The 13,811-nt window shown below is 44.1% G+C and overlaps 1 protein-coding gene across 4 annotated transcripts in view; it reads left to right on the top strand.

Moving 5' to 3' along the window:
• LOC100521743 (cubilin-like) overlaps positions 1-13,811 on the top strand; it is a 314,323-nt gene that overhangs the window by 154,792 nt on the left and 145,720 nt on the right. The gene's annotated exons all lie outside the window — the stretch shown is intronic.

Raw genomic sequence — 13,811 nt, 5'->3', positions numbered from 1 at the left:
GAGGGTGGCAGCATAGGCCAGGAGAGAAGATAATTTTAAGAGTGGGTGGGCAGAGGCAGAAACCCAGCAGAAGTCGCCTAGCCTCTAGGATGGACCAAAGCCCTTTGATTCAGTCTTTGATGACCTTGGAAGAAGCAGGATCCCCGTGGGCAGTAGTGGGGGATTCCAGATCACAGTGGTTTGGGAGATGCAGGAGCATCTTAGCTTTCCCCAGAATTGGGGAAATGAATGTAGAGAGGGGTCAAGAGTCATGGCCTCTGATAAAGAAAGGCCAATGGAAAGCTGTTATTTCTTTTTTAGTGGTGAAGGCACTTGAGCATGTCAGAAAGGCAGGGTGCTGTGACAAAAGAGCAGCTGAGTGTGAGAGATGGGTGGAGCGAGGAATAAAGTCATGTTATCAGAGCAGAGACCGGAAGGAGGGCCTGCTTGGTCCCATGCATTTCACATATTCAGAATGAGAAATGTGAACGCATGATTTCTGATGGGCAAATTTATTTGTTTTGAAAACTGCCCAGATCATCTACAAGCACAGCCATTTTTGCTTGGACAGTTTGTAAATCACCGTAACAACGAGATGAAGAAATGTGAAAAAGGACCATTCAGAGACGTGGGGGTAGGGAGCTGCTAGATCAAATCTCCAAGTGGACCCAGTTCTGGGGACGGGAGGTCCGAGGAGGTTTGGAACCAGGCAGGCAATGTCCTGGCTGGGCTGGAAGTTTGGCTCCAAGTTCTAGTTAGCTGTCCAGGGGCTCGTGAAGGTAGGTATTAAGGCACCAACCCTCTCTCTTTATAGCTAGATGGACCCTGGATACGAAATATATCCCAAAGTCCAGTATCTTACATAATATCTCTGTGGTTTAATTTCACACAAAGACAATCATTCATTGTGGAGACATTCAAGCTAGTATTATGGTCCTGCTACTTAGAGTCATTAGCAAAGAGAAAAATATTCAAGTCTCAATAATGCTGCCAGATGATGTTTGTGTTCATGGGATTTTTTAATAGAGCTCAAGTGTATTATTCAATCCCAAGGTAAATTACACTTGGAAGGGACCAGCAATCAGGTTTTTAAAACTCCTAGAACAGTTTGGATTGCCAAAAGTGGAAACATTCAATTTTAAAAGCCATTGTGTTGGAGTTCCCACTGTGGTTCAGCAGGTTAAGAACCCAACTAGTATCCCTGAGGACACGGTTCAATCCCTGACCTTGCACAGTGGGTTAAGGATCTGGCGTTGCCACAGGTTTCGGTGCAGGTTGCAGATATGCTGTGGCTGTGGCATAGGCTGGCACCTGCAGCTCTGATTCATCCCCTAACCTGGGAACTTCCATATGCCACAGTTGCAGCCCTAAACAGAAGAAAAAAGAGAAAAAAAAAAAAGCCATTGTGTTTATTGTCATAAACGCAAGGATACATAGAATATTAGGGTTGGAAGAGGAGAGATTAAAGATAATTTACTGTCATCTGCTTATTTGAAAAGAAGAAAATTGTGGTACAGACAGGTCAGAATCAAGACCAGGTAGAAATTAGCAGCAGGACCAGCCCTAAAATGCAAGCAAGCCTGAAGTAAGAATAAGTATTTTGGTAAAATAGAAAAAGTATAGTCTGTATGCAAGGGACTGAGTCACAGAAGAAAGGACAACTGAAAAAACAAGGAAGGGGATAAAACAGGTTATTTTGGGACCGTTTGGAACTCTCTTTCAGATGAACCCATACTTCATTTACTGATGTGGGGAAAAGCATTCGAATTTCAGACGTGAACGGTGAAGTGTTTGCTTCGCAGTCAGGTGGCCTGGGTTCCATCCTTCCTTTCAGTCTTTGGTGCCCACTAGGTACCAGACACTGTCAGGCACTCGTGTCTGGGCTTAGTGGCGCCACTCACTCCCCCACTCCACTGCTGGGGGATCCTGGCTCGCTCATTTATAAGATCAAGTGCCTGGGGAACTCAAGCAGAAAGAGGGGGCTCCAGGCAGAAGATCCAGTTGGGAGTTGCATTTGTGGGGGGGGAAGAGAAGAATACAGGGGGAGTTGGAGAAACAGACACTAAGGGTCAGGTGGTTTCGGGCACAAATTCGTTCCGGAGGCCACATCTGAGTCCACAGCACTAAACTGCATCCATCCCGTCCGACTCCCACTGGAGGAGGGGAGAACCCCCGCCCCCAACCCTGGGCAGTGGGTCAGGGGTCATTCCCACGCTCCACTTGCTGTTTAGGTGAGAGCCCTTCTCTTGGTGGGTCTCATCCCCAGTGGTCCCAAGTGAAGGCAGTGTGAGCCCAAGGGAAATGCATGCTATCACTCTTGGCAACATTTTCAGCAAGATGAAGAAACAGATGAAAATGTTGTAACAGAGGGGTAACACACAGCCTGCACCCCCTTCTGTAGAACCCACAGCAGCAGTCTGTGTGCGCCAAAGGCATCAGTCTGATGCACATTGTTTTGTGGGTTCTTCTCCCACACCTATCAGCCCTTCAGCAGGTCTGCGGGCGACCTGCTTGGGAATGCATTGAGCCGAGCTCACGCCCTGGCAGGGTACCTGATACACGATCTCACGATCTTGAGCCACATGAGAACTTAGATAACATCACAGAAGCGTGTCTTCTAGAATTTCACACTGCTGTAATGAAAAAGAGAGAGAGACTGGGTTTGGGACTGCTGTGGGAATGGTGATGGCATCTCCGGGAATTAATCAGAAAGCTCCACTTGCACTAGGGTTTCAAGTAATTTGGTAATGTGTGTGCACTCTCTGCTCAGGCCCTTTTGAGTGGCCGGCATCATTGACCTCTGGCTCTCCTGAAGGATACGCTGTGAGTCTTGCTTGCTCCTGCGGCGGCAGGACACACGGGCTGGCAGGACTCTGTGTGGAAACAAAGGCGGAGCGTGACATCGACCTTCAACTGACAGCCTAATTGCTTAATTAAAGGCGCTCTTCTGAGCCTTAAATTCACGGAGCTTTGCCAGCTCTTACTGATCTCCGAGAAAGGCCGGATGGAGCTCAGTGTGACAGCGAGTGGGAAGGGAGGCGTCAGATTAGCAGCACAACCGGCCCTGGAGAGATCCCTGACCTCTCTTTTCAGCCTTCTTGCTCAGCTCAGTCGAAGGGGTGCCTTGCGAGAATCAGTGAGAAGCAGATAAAAGCAAGCCGCCTACCGTCCTGATCCACTCTCTCATTTGAGCAAACAAACATACGCTAGGGCGACAGAGAAAAGAGGGGCGCATGGTGAGTCTCGGCTTGCTTTCTGAAGCCGGCCGTGCTGATCTTGGAAAAAGAATGCAGCGTGTTGGGCTTGAACTAGAAGAGAACCAGACCCCGCCACCCCACCCCACCCCAAAGCTACAGGGTCTGTGGTTGTTCATGTTTTTTGACAATAGGGCACCGGAGGGACAGGGCAAATGTGCAACACAGTATCCGTATTTTGTTTTATTTTTTTAAAGACACTACCTCTGAGGTGTTTCCTCTAAAAACATTGATCATTTCCAAAACCAAGCAAATAGACACAGGAATAATACAAGTCAGCGCTTCAAAGAGACAATTCTTCATCAGTCCTTCTTTAAATATTTATTGTTTTCCAAGTAAATCCATGACAGAAATTCACCTCTTTCTCTCTCTTTTCTTCCCTCCCTTTCATTTCTTCCCTCTCCCCTTCACCTCTCCCCACACAGAGTTTAGTTTGTATTTGATCCTTGATCGTCATCTCTGATAATCTCTTTAAAATGCTTTGCCTCGTGACTTGCCTTGGGTACCCTGCTTCACCATCTTGTCTTCCAGGGCCAAACTCGTCACCAAGAGCTGTGGCCCAAAGCAAGGAATAATTGAGTTGCACCCCCTGTCCTCAGTCCATGGACCCAAGCGTTGTTCTGTTCTCTTTGTGTCTCATCTCCTTAGAGCCTCGTTTATTTGTGCCAATACAATGAGCTTCCTGAATTTCTTTGCCTACTGACGTTTCCAGTGGTCTGAGTCCCTGCTTGCAGCAACTGCAAGTTATCCGAGGTGTTTTGTTTTCGTTTTTGTTTTTTTGTCTTTTTGCCTTTTCTAGGGCTGCTCCCGCGGCATATGGAGGTTCCCAGGCTAGGGGTTGAATCGGAGCTGTAGCCGCCGGCCTACGCCAGAGCCACAGCAACGCCAGATCCGAGCTGCGTCTGCGACCCACACCACAGCTCACGGCAATGCCAGATCCTTAACCCACTGAGCAAGACCAGGGATCGAACCCGCAACCTTGTGATTCCTAGTCGGATTCATTAACCACTGAGCCACGACGAAAACTAAACTCCTATCCGAGGTTTTTTTTAAGATTTTTTTTTTATTATAGTTGATTTACAATGTTTTGTCAATTTCCATTGTACAGCAAAGCGACCCAGTCATACATATATATGTGTGTGTGTGTGTGTGTGTGTGTATGTATATACACACACACACACACACAATCTTTTTCTCACATTATCCTCCATCATGTTCCATCACAGGTGACTAGATATAATTCCCTGTGCTACACAGCAGACTCTCATTGCATATCCACTCCAAACGCAACAGGAGTTTATTGTCTCCTGTAAAATTTGAAGATGGAATGAGACCGCACAGAACAAAGAAACGGGAATGACAGTCCTGACAGGAGCTGTGTGCTGTGGCTTTAATGTGGTGCTTCATTGCAGAGGAGCGGGCCTGGGAAATTTCAGGGACCGAGGAAACTGGTGTTCCTCCCTCCCCGCTCCCAAGACAAGCTGCTATAATGAGTAATGTTTCCATTTCCTTCCTCACCTACATTTATGACTTAAACAGCTTGGATAATTTCCGGGCGGATTCCCCTTCCGATCACTTCATATTTCGTTCATCTTGGAGCAGTTCCCAGTCCAAAATGGGAATTCCATTAGCGGTGCTACTTTTGCCTGTACCATGTAAATACATTTCCCGGACTCTCCTCCTCTCCATTGACTTGGCGCCCTGAGGAAGATAATCTCTTCTGTATCCTAAGGTCTTATCCTCCACCGTATGTTTTTACCCTGATGGGGCTCGGGGTAATCCAAGCAGTAAAATTTGAAGTGTTGTGAGAATGAATTAAAGATGAAGTAGAGGATAAAAACCGGTTGAGGAGTTCCCATTGTGGCTCCGTGGGTTAAGAACCCAGCTAGTATCCACGAAGAGTCAGGTTCAATCCCTGGTCTCGCTCAGTGGGTTAAGGATCCCACATTGCCGTAAGCTATGGTGTAGGTCACAGATGCAGCTCGGATCTAGCATTGCTGTGGCTGTAGCATAGGCCTGAAGCTGCAGCTCTGCTCTGACCCCTAGCCTGGGAACTTTCATATGCCACCAGTGTTGCCCTAAAAAGAAAATAATAAAGGCCAGGTTGAAAACCCATGAAGCCAGGGCCAAGGTGGGGCAAGAGGCCATGCTGGTCCAGTGAGGCTGTGCTTTGCCAGAAAAGGGCAAGGAGTGGATTTATGTCTGAGTCCAAGAATAGTGCCTCATCAAGGCATCAGGGATTCACATGTTAGGTTTATTTATTGTTCCTGGACACTGCGCCCTTTGTGCCAGGAGGCTAAGTTAGCCATGCTGGGAATCCCACGCATGTTCCATGGGAGGGAATGCATGACAGGTGCCAGCCACTCTGAAATCCACCCGGGCCCCAAGCAGGACTTTGTAAAATGCCTCTTAGGATGTGTGCTCGCTTGCAGGTCTAGATAAGTGAGAGGAGGTGCCCACTGCATTTCCTAGGACCCTCTTTCTAGGAGACCAGACACTTAGCGTCTAGAATCATGGTCTCGCAATAGTCTATGTCAGTGAATAAAACTTGATTTTATATTCATGGTTTGTGTCATGATAAGTGATCAGATGTCAGGCAGATGGGATCGTATACTGACTCCATGCTACTCAGTGTGTGACTGTGAGCAAGTTACTTGTATTTTCTGACCCTCAATTTTACTAACGGCAAAATGGAATTGTAAGATTGAAATTTTTGTTTGTTTTGTTTTTGTCCTTTTTTTTTTTTAGGACTGCTCCTATGGCATATGGAAATTCCCAGCTGCCAGCCTATGCTACAGCCACAGCAATACCAGATCCGAGCGGCTTCTGTGACCTACACCTCAGCTTGTGCAATGCCGTATCCTTAACCCACTGAGCGAGGCCAGGGAACCAACCCACATCCTCATGGATACTAGTTGGGTTCTTAACCCACTGAGCCACAATGGGAACTCCCAAAAGATTGAATTCTTTTAAGTGTTCTTAAGGCATTTACCACAAGGTCTGGTACAGATAAGTGTTGGCTACTACTCCTGATTTTTCTATTACTACTATTACTGGTTTATTACTACTCATACTGTGTTTAAAAGTCTTATCTTTTTGACAATTGTGAACCTCAGGTACATGGAGCTGGATCTGTAATCCTCAGGTCATTGCTAACTATCATGACATAGGAGTTCTCCCTGTGGTGCAGTGGGTTAAGAGTCTGACTGCAGCAGCTTGGGTCACTGCAGAGGTGCAGGTTTGATACCCAGCCCAATGCAGCGAGTTAAGAGTTCGATTGTTGTTGAGGCTGTGACATAGGTCACAGCTGTGATTCAGATTTAACCCCTGGCCTGGGAACTTCCATATGCTGTGGGGGTGGCCATAAAAAAAATCTTAGGGAGTTCCTGCCGTGGCGCAGTGGTTAGCGAATCCGACTAGGAACCATGAGGTTGCAGGTTCGGTCCCTGCCCTTGCTCAGTGGGTTAACGATCCGGCGTTGCCGTGAGCTGTGGTGTAGGTTGTAGACGCGCCTCGGATCCCGCGTTGCTGTGGCTCTGGTGTAGGCCAGTGGCTACAGCTCCGATTCGACCCCTAGCCTGGGAACCTCCATATGCCGTGGGAGTGGCCCAAAGAAATAGCAAAAAGACAAAAAAAAAAAATCTTAGAATACGTATTATAAAAGTTTTCACCATTCTTCAATATATCATCTTTGAATTTTTTCCCTTCATAAATGGGCCATTTTAATACCTTCTAAAAGATTCACAAATGAGTTAAGAAGGAAAAAAGTCATAGTGCAGAAAATGAAAATAAAAGCCTGTTCACATGCATTCATAATTTGTTTGCACAGCAAGCTCAACTCTAAAGAAAGATGGAGCGTTGGCATGCTTGGGGAATGTGAACATGTGTTTTGCTTTTAAATTAAAACGGTTTCTTCTTACTTCAGTTTATAATAATTTTCACCCACGCGTTTAGTTGGTTTATCTTCTCCCGAGCAAGGTGGAACTTAATAAAACAAGAAGATAGGAGATGCAGTCGAAATATGTTCCCGCCTCGTTGTCTCTGGCAGCCTGAGGGAGTATATGCCAGTTTCTAGAAATGAAAATACAAACATTACTGAGCAAGCAGAGGTTCATTTCCCTGCTTCTGTCCACGTGCTTTGGCCTGTGAGTGGCGACCATTTCAGTGAGGGGACCGTGGGTCACTCCATCAGCCAGGGCTTTGCTCACAGGGGAGGGGGCTGCAGGCTGCCGTGCCCCAGGCTGCGTCCCTTTCAGGCACTATTCTTTGGCTCTTAGGCAAGGCATCAACAATTGCTCATCTTTGTTCAGTAGGATTTTAAAAGGGGTCAGGATGCTCTGCCTTCCTTTTGTTTGGGATTTTACGTTGTAGAAAGCACGTTACACAGTGGTCGTTGTTTGGAGACTGAGTTAAAGGGGGACCCACATTTAGGCAGGGGAAGTTTCAGGCTGCTGTGTTGACAACAGCATCCTAGGCGAGATGGGACCAAGTCCCACAGCAAACGCTTGTGGGGAAGGTGGAGGGAAAGGGTGCAAGAGATACAGCAGAGGGAGAATTGATCGAACATCAGGATCCATTTGACAGGGGTGATGAAAGAGAGATCTGAAAAGGTTTGGCAGCGGGGTATATGCTCCTGGCATTCGCTGAGGCAAAAAAAAAAAAAAAAAAAATGAAGGTGCAGGGGGAGTCGGGGGGGAGGGGAGATGACTTCCGTTTGAGACGTGAACTTCCAAGCCTGATGGGACAGACCAGCAATGATGTCTGGAATGCAGGGAGATATATGAGCCTAGAGCTTGGCCAGAGGTCTGGACTACAGTTGTAGATAGTGGTCAACGAACACATGTCTTGGAGATCTTAAAACAGAAGCCCTGTGCTTGATACATTCCTGCCAGGCAGCAAAAGGCTAAATTAAATGGGCATTGATATCCATCTGGCTTAGAGACTGCAGTGCTGTTTTATGAATAGCATGTTTTATGTCTCTATATAGGGTTATTTACCTGTCTCTGTGGCTAAACACTTAAACATTTAAAATTTTACATGCCCCTCATACTAAATTTCTAAAATGTGGAAAAGAAGAAATAAGAAATTAGTGCCATCTGTAATATTTCAATAGGGTCAAACTCTCAACATTTTGACTCCTTTCCTACAGAAACACACACATGCAAGCACATACATGCAAACTTACACATACGCAGCCAGATAAGCTAATTGCTGCACTTCATTTTGTATTCGGCCTTATCCATTTAACATTTTTAATACACTTATTAAAAATAGGTTTTGGGGCCCTATAATCAGTTACATGGACAACCCTAGAACTGAGTTAAGCGCTGGCTTATTACTGATCCCTTAGATGGCTTCTATTTTTAATATAATGATGCTATGATGAACATCTTTATATGTAAATCTTAGTCTATATTTCCTATTATTCCCTTTATATAGATTCTCTTTTCTTTACTAAAACTCAGTTATGAAATATTTTAAGTATACAGAAATGTCTCAACTCCACAATGCATGTAAAGTATATCATGAACAAAAACATCATACTTGCTAAGCCTCACTCAGTATTTTGCCATATTTGTTCAAGTTATTTTTTTTCCCCCCAAAGAAACTGAATTTCTGGAGAGAGAGTGAGGTCCCGTGTGTAGCCCATACTGATTCCTGTCCCTGCCCCGGCCCAGAGAAAACCACTTATGAGATACTGGTTTCTTTTAATTTTTAAAATTTTTTTAAATTACTCAATGAATTTATTACATTTATAGTTGTACAATCCAGTTTTATAGCGTTTCCATCCCACACCCCCAGCTCATCCCCCCAGCCCCCAAACTGTCTCCTTTGGAAACCATAAGTTTTTCAAAGTCTGTGAGTCAGTATCTGTTCTGCAAAGAAGCTCATTGTGTCCTTTTTTCAGATTCCAAATGTAAGTGATAGATAGCATTTGCTCTTGGTGTCTCATTGGAGATACTAGTTTCTGATTATGATTTCTGATTATGATTCCTATGGCTGTTTTGGTACCTTTAATTGTATGTGTGCATCCATATACAGTATGTAATATTATTCTGCATGTTTTAAAACTTGATGTAAGTAATGCAACATAACACATTATATTCTTCCATTTACTGCTTTCATCCACAGCCTGTTTTGTACATATTTCTATATTGCAGTGCATTCAGATCTAATGCATTCTTTTTTGACACATCAGGAACTCCTAAATTCTCTCTTTCTGCTTTTTTTTTTTTTTTTTTTTTTTGCTTTTTGTTTGTTTGTTTTTGCTTTTTTAGTGCCGCACATGCAGCACATGGGCATTCCCAGGCTAGGGGTCAAATCGGAGCTATAGCTGCCAACCTACACCACAGCCACAATGTCAGATCCAAGCTATGTCTGCAACCTACACAACAATGCCGGATCCTTACCCCACTGAGCGAGGCCAGGGATTGAACCCACAGCCTCATGGATATTAGTCAGATTTGTTACTGCTGAGCCACAACGGGAACTCCAAAAGTCTCTTATTTTTATATAATAAATATAAGTTTAGGTATTTTGAGTGTGTGTGTGTGTGTTTCTGGAAAGTTGACAAAACTCTGGATACTTTGTAGAGAGACTGATGAATTTTCCTGTAGAGATTATTAGATTGCCACTTAACCAGCTCCATCCTATAACTGGAACTCCCAGGGATTATGGATACTTTTTATTTTGTGGATTACACTTCAAAATTTTACTTCATTATTTTTTTTTATTGTATTTTTAGGGCTGCACCTAGGGCACATGGAGGTTCCCAGGCTAGGGGTCAAATTGGAGCTGTGGCTACCGGCCTACGCCAGAGCCACAGCAAGACCAGATCCAAGCTGTGTCTGTGACCTGCCCCATGACTCAAGGCAAAGCCTGATCCTTAACCCACTGGGCAAGGCCAAGGATTGAACCTGCATCCTCATGGTTACCAGTCAGATTTGATCCCACTGAGCCATGACAGGAACTCCCCAAATTTTATTTTAGTAACGTTATCTAGAATTAATTAGTTGTGATGAACAGTTTGGTTTTGTTAATTTCTCTGACTTTTACCCCTCAAGTAAGAGATCAGAAAATCAATTCCCAGGCCTAGGAAACTCTTGGCAGTGGATTTAAGTAAGACATATAAGTTATATGAATATGTTATATGTGTAGCCAATAATAATATAATTTGCTAGCTCTGCCTCGGGAACTAAATGCAAGTACAGGAAATGCATATTGATAATTTTTATGTCTTTAGACTTAAAAGAATAGCCGCAAAATTTCTCATGTTTTCTTCCCTGCAGTTTTTTTCTTATAATTTTTATGTTAAACCTTCAATTGAATTGATATTACAAATGTTAGGAACATTCTCAAACAAAAGAATTGCAATTCCAGGAGTTCCCGTCGTGGCGCAGTGGTTAACGAGTCTGACTAGGAACTATGAGGTTGCGGGTTCGGCCCCTGGCCTTGCTCAGTGGGTTAACGATCTGGCGTTGCCCTGAGCTGTGGTGTAGGTTGCAGACGCGGCTCGGATCCCGTGTTGCTGTGGCTCTGGCGTAGGCCGGTGGCTACAGCTCTGATTCGACCCCTAGCCTGGGAACCTCCATATGCCGCGGAAGTGGCCCAAAGAAATAGCAAAAAAAAAAAAAAGAATTGCAATTCCAAACTGTTAAAAAAAGACCCCAGCTGTCTCTTTAATAACCTGAGATCTTAGACATTCATAAAATGGTCGTTAGGAACATATAACTTAATACCTATCACACACATTTAAAGGGGAGTAACATGATATAAAGTAGAATATGCAGAGAGAAGAATTAAGTTCCTGGCTCTGCCACTCACTAGCTCTGTGATCTTGGATCACTAGCTGCACTGTCACTAAGCTGCCGTTGGATGAGACAGTAGCTTAATAGCCAGCATACTTGTGAAGTCTCACTTTCTTCACCAAAAAAAAAAAAAAAAAAAAAAAAAAAAATCACCTGGTGTAGAGGATTAGTTCAGGGATGTATGCTATGGTGCTTGTAAAATTACAATGTGCGTTAATTAAATTTAGGGTGCCCGTGGTTTGTAGTTTTGATTTAGGGACATTTGGAAACCTACTGTGGATCCATTCCTCGTGAAGCAACCAGTGCCTGAGCTGTATGAATTGCAGCCCAAGTCCTGTAATTCCAGGGTCTCTGGGGTAGGAGGGGCTGGGACACAAGGAGACCTGGAGATGTGTTCCCTCAAAGAACCTCCAGGGAAACAGCTCGTTCACGTGACTTTCTGAAGCGCCCAGCCTTCCCTTTCTACCTTCCTCATTTCACCTTAAGAGGATTGCAACCCTTCAGAGAGACCAAGACAACTTAGAAAGGGAGGGAACAAGACCTGCTTACTCCCTAGGCCTCTGAATTTGGAGAGAAAAAAAAGAAACTGGAAGAGCCTTGCCTTCATGAGTTCATGGCCTTAGAAAAATCCTCTAAATGCATGTGTATTGTTATTGGTGAGGTTTTTCGTGGGTTTTGTGGGGGACGTCTGTAAACCTTACAGAACTCATGTTCCACAAAAGTGTAAGAAATGCTATTTTAAACAAACAAATCACCCTGAGAGAAGCAAGCAGTCTCGTACAGGAGTCTTGACCAAGAGTCAGTTGGTATATTCCCCAGATCCCTGTAACCTCAGAAGGTGTTCTTAAAAGCAAGATAGTATTACTGCAATGTCACTGAAATCCTAGGTCCTTATAGCTATAACCTTAAGAATCTTTCAAACCAAGTACAGAGATAAGCTAGTCTTGGATGAAACCAATGATGGTAATATTTGAGAATAGGGTGAAATGTAAACATTGGAAGAGGTTTTGTGTGTGTGTGTGTGTGTGTGTGTGTGTGTATGTGTGTTTGCTTTTTTAGGGCCATATCTGCAGCATATAGAAGTTCCCAGGCTGGGGTTGAATCAGAGCTGTAACTGCTGGCCTACACCACAGCCACAGCAACACCAGATCCAAGGCATGTCTGCAACCTACACCACAGCTCAGAGCAACGCCAGATCCTTAACCCACTGGGCGAGGCCAGGGATCAAACCCATGTCCTCCTGGATACTAATCAGGTTCATTAACCAGTGAGCCATGATGGGAACTCCCTAGTAAGAGGTTTTGTACTGATGGCTTGTGTGTTGTTTTGGCTCCTATTTAAGGTGTTGACAGTGTTCAAAAGAGGCAGTGGTATTAGACTGGAAATTATATTTTGAATTAGTTAAGAATATATAATCTAGTGTTTAGTAAACCTTTAAATGTTACGTAAAAATTAGTTTTTAAGTTTTATTGGACACCTAGATTTAAAATTAGAACATTAAATGAAACCACAAAAAATAAGAAGGGGTACTCTGGAACCCCATTTATTTTAAATTCATTGTTGTAAAAGATTTAGAGAATTAGGATTTTTAACCCCCTCATTAGAGAGTTAAAAATCCTATTGACATTTGACTCATGTGCTTATGTAAATTGAACTGAGAATAGTCTCCCAGTCTTACATATGTGCTTCAGAGAACACAGCTGATTAGCTTCACTACACTTGATCTTAGCCAAAAGGCTGAGAAGCGATGCTTCACTACATATTTGTATGCTACAGTCATTTGTGTGTACCTTCCTTATATTAAATCCCTAAACTTTCTATTTTTTCCCAAGAGTTCCTTATGAAATATAAATGGCAAATTATGTTTGCATGACACAGTCATGTTTAAACCTCATGTTTTTAATCCCACCCTGGTGGTTGGCCAGTTGATGCATCTGTCTCATTTCATTGATATCTTGTCCTGAACAAAATGAAAGGTGAAATTCTGGACTCTAGACTCTAGCTGTCTGGTTCAACATGTCCTGCTCTGTCTTGGGAACTGTGTGACTTGGTCACATGATTGAGGTCCCTGTGCATCTGTTAGCCTCTTCTTGAAAGGAAGGGAATCTTAGGACAGAGAATGAGATGGTATTTGTGAAAGGCCGAATCCAGTCTTTCACATATACTGGCACATAGTAGTAAACATTGCTGTTATTTTTATCGTCCAAAGAAAAGGAACTCGTCCCCTACCCCTTACCCTCTGGTTTACATATAAGAGCCTGAAAAGATTCACACCAGACACACACAGTTCCAAGGAAGTGAGCAACTGTCAATGTCACAAGCCAATATAGCAAGGCTGGCTGTCTGTAATGTAAACTCTATTCCATTGGCATGTGTGGAAATTCAGCTGAGTCCCAACACAGAACCCGGGCAGACTCAGAGCCCAGAATATTTTTTTACATAACAAGATCATTTTCTTTTCTTTTTTTTTTTTTTTTTTTTTTTTGTCTTTTTAAGGTCACACCTGCAGCATATGGAGGGTCCCAGGCTAGGGGTCAAATCGGAGTTGCAGATGCCGGCCTACACCACAGTCACAGCAAGGTGGGATCCGAGCTGCATCTGTGACCTACACCACAGCTCATGGCAACGCCAGGTTCTTAACCCACTGAGCAAGGCCAGGGACCAAACCCGAGTCCTCTTGAGTACAAGTCGGGTTCATTAACCACTGAGCCACAAAGGGAACTCCAACAAGATAATTTTTTAAATCAGGCTCACATCATTTGAAAGAGTT

Source organism: Sus scrofa, chromosome 10, assembly GCF_054392235.1.
Source record: "Sus scrofa isolate SSC_HxYL_T2T_F1_AM1 chromosome 10, Sscrofa_HxYL_maternal_Yorkshire_Landrace_v2.0, whole genome shotgun sequence".
In the NCBI taxonomy this organism is placed as follows: Eukaryota; Metazoa; Chordata; class Mammalia; order Artiodactyla; family Suidae; genus Sus; species Sus scrofa.
Note: the sequence above shows the minus strand (reverse complement) of the source record. Positions and strands in the feature narration are given on the sequence as shown.